This window comes from Prionailurus viverrinus, chromosome A1 (genome assembly GCF_022837055.1).
Source record: "Prionailurus viverrinus isolate Anna chromosome A1, UM_Priviv_1.0, whole genome shotgun sequence".
Taxonomy (NCBI): domain Eukaryota; kingdom Metazoa; phylum Chordata; class Mammalia; order Carnivora; family Felidae; genus Prionailurus; species Prionailurus viverrinus.
In genome coordinates, this window is record NC_062561.1 from 141,281,091 (window position 1) to 141,284,911 (window position 3,821).

Sequence of the window (3,821 nt, forward strand, 5' to 3'; positions counted from 1 at the left end):
CTGGAACGGACAACCTTGCACTGCAAGCACCTAAGTGAAGGTGTGCCTGGGTGGCTCAGTCAGTTGAGCGTCTGACTTCGGCTCGGGTCATGATCTCACGGCTCGTGAGTTTAAGCCCCGTGTCAGGCTCTGTGCTGACAGCTTGGAGCCTGGAGCCTGCTTTGGATTCTGTGTCACCCTCTCTCTCTGCCCCTAACCTGCTTGCATTACATCTCTCTCGAAAGTAAATAAACATTAAAAAAAAAAAAAAAAAGCACGTAAGGGACTCCAAGGTGTTTTTCCTTCTCAGAAATGTCATAGTTACCCCTCTTTCTGGATTTCATTCTATTGTTACATGTAATTCTGCCATGTTGCTGCTCTGTTCTTTTCTAGGTGGGGGGGGGGGGTATTGCAATACAAGTACTTGTTACTCTACATGTAGGTCATCTGCCAAGGTTTAGCTCTCTGTTGCAACCAGATTCTGCTTGAAGGTTGGCCATTCACCTGATAGGTGGTGTTAACTGAATTTCTTCTGCATAACAGGGCTTGTTGGCATCAAAAGGGCAAGGGAGAAACAAGAAATTGACTTCAGAACCCCAGTTTGAGGGTGTACCAAAAATTAATTGTGGAGAGAATTGAGATTGAAGTTAATCATTCCTTGATTTGGTGAATATTTATTGGGTCCCTACTACATGCAAAACGCTGGGTTTACAAGCAATGAATAAAACTAGAAAGCAGTTAAACCACAATAACAGATGATTTGTTAACAGCTCTAAGACATGGAGACCCAAGAACTCTTTGAGGAAGAAATGAAAATTACGCAGAAATAGTAATTTTATATATTAGCTCCTACCTTTTCCTTAAAAAAACTGAAAGTCCTGAAATAGAACTCTTTTATCAAAGAAGCGTGATAGAAGCATCCTTAAAGAAGAAGCAATGCCTGCCTGGGGTAAGATTACAGAGGAGGAAGAATAGGGACGTGTGACCTCTTTTCCTTGTGGCCCTTGGACACTAAGGGATTTTTTTTTAATTTTTTTTACGTTTATTTATTTTTGAGACAGAGAGAGACAGAGCATGAATGGGGGAGGCTCAGAGAGAGAGGGAGACACAGACTCTGAAACAGGCTCCAGGCTCTGAGCGGTCAGCACAGAGCCCGACGCGGGGCTCGAACTCACGGACCGCGAGATCGTGACCTGAGCCGAAGTCGGCCGTTTAACCGACTGAGCCACCCAGGCGCCCCACTAAGGGATTTTTTTAAGGGACTGAGCCACTTAATCAAGGGAAATAAACACGAGTGGAATTCCAAAACCTAATTTTTGAAACCAAGAACTATAAAACTGATAAAGGCCCTGACACAGACAAGATACCCAGTGTTAACTGAATTCTATTGAAAATTATATTATCACAGAGACTCATTAGCTTAAATCGAGGAGCTAGAAAAAAAAATTAATGAGAAAATAAAGAATGAAAAAAATCATTTAAGATTTAAAAGAGCTATTTGTAAACTTGTTTACAAAGAAATTAGTGTAAAACCCAAAAATAAAATCAAAGTGAGCTCAGCTCTTCTGGCCCATGGAGAGTTTGGAATCCTAGGAACATCTCTGGTGACCTTGAAAAGGAGTTGCATGTGAATTGTGGACAGAATTTCAAAACTTTGATCAAAGGTTCCCTTGCTTATTGAAAAGGACTCCACCCAACAGAGGAATCTTCTCTATAGCATTTCCAGCTAAATGCTTTCTTTTTCAAAGAACATCTCATACAATTTCGATGGAGTGTTATTTCAAACCTCAAGTTTATTCTAATTAACAGCTTTTCTGAGAAGATATAAACTCCAGACATTTAGAAAAACTTGATTTACCACACTTTAAAGGACACTGAAAGTTGATAGTACAGTTTGCAAAAGACAAATTCCTGGCTCTTTTCTATTTTGTTTAATTTTACCTCCTGGAATGTTCTCAGTTCTCTCAAGAGATTGTAGAATTCACTCTCAGAATGAAAACAATTTAAATTCATTTAAAAATAATTTAGTAAATACAACTAGACAACACATAGCCTTTGGAGTGGAAAGAAGGACTGAAGTTTTTAACAAATCTAACAATAAACATTAAGGGCTTGAAATAACAGAACATTAAGCAGCTTTTTCTGGGGACCGTTGTGTCTCCCCGCCCCCACTCGACCTTGTGGCTGATCAGTGGGAGGTTTCTGCCTTAGCCTTCAACACAGTCCTTACTCTGCATATGCGGTTTGTGTTCATAGTACATTTTCACAGAAACATAGAACATGTGTCCTGGTAAACTAACAGCTCTGACACTCCAACATGCTTAGAAATTTTAGAAAATGAAAAGAAGCTGCTATGGACTGAATGTGCTGCCCCACCCCCACACACCCAATTCTAATCCCACCCAGCTTGGTAGCATTTGGAGGCAGGGTTTGGGGGAGGAAATTAGAGGCTATCATGATAGGATTAATGCTCTTCTAAAAAGAGACGGGAACCTCCCCTCCCCCTCCACGCATGCACCAAGAAAGAGCCATGTGAGGTCTCAAAGAGGACCATCTGCAAATCAGGAAGTGGGCTCTCATCAGAAACCAAATCTGGGGGTGCCTGGGTGGCTCCCTGAGGTTAATCATCCAACTTTTGATTTCGGCTCAGGTCATGAGAACAAGCCCCTGTGTGGAGCCCCCATGTTGAGCCCCTGCTTTGGGTCAAGCCCCTCTCTTTCTTTCTCTCTCACTCTCTGCTGCTCCCCCACTTGTGCGTGTGTGTGTGTGTGTGTGTGTGTGTGTGTTGCCACCTTGATCTAGATTCCTCAGCCTCCAGAACAATGAGTAACAAGTGTCTGTTGTCTAAGCCACCCAATCTATGGTATTTTGTTATAGCAGCCACTGCTGATGGAGACCACAAGCCTTCACAAGTCAGCTAGTTTACTGACTTGGCTTACAACCTGTGGAGATCAAATGATAATCTTTATATGTGATAAGCATACTGTATTTGTTGATGTCACCCAAAGAGATCACTACCATGATTTTCCAATCTTGATTGAGCCCCTACTCTATGCTAGACAATGATCAAATTTCAACTCCACGAAAGCTCTCAATATTTAGACTCCCAGAGTCTCTAAGAAGAAAACAGTAGCTTGGAATTCTACACATGGAAGATCAGCAGGTTTTCAACAGCTATAACTTTCCCATGTTGTCTGGACCTTCTTGCAGCTACTACTGTTTGGTAGTAAGGGTGAAATCTGGGTACTCCAAGTGCTAATATTTTATTTCTTTTTAATTAAGAGGAAGTAGAAACATAAATAGCAACTAAGGTAGCATTTACTAAAGGCTCAAAGGGAGATATTACTAAAGATATTTGATACAGGAATTTGGAGGGGAAAATAAACTTAAGTGCAAGAAGGAGAAAGCCAACACAGGAATAGCCACTGGAACAGTCCAGGTAAGAGCTTGAACCTGACTGGCCACGGTGAGGATGAGAGCAAAGAAGAAAGAAGAGACATTAACTTGGAAGACGGCTATTTATAAGGAACCACCTGTCTTAGTGAGGGATTGGACGCTGAGCAATCAAACCAGATTGGGGTTTTGAATCTAAGTGACTGAAAATGTTTGTATGAATAAAGTATGGCAAACACAGGAAAGGTACATTAGTAGAGGGGGAGGGGGTCGATGTGGAAGTGGTTGATTATGATCTTTTTATCTGTTGAGTTTGAGGTGGCCGTTGTATTTATAGTATGGCAAAGGGCAGGCCCTGGCGAGAGCTGCCTTCCTTGCAGTGGTGTTCCTTGGTGCACTATTGGCTTTTACGCTGGGCCTCAGGCTGACCAGATCCAGATGTGAAGTTA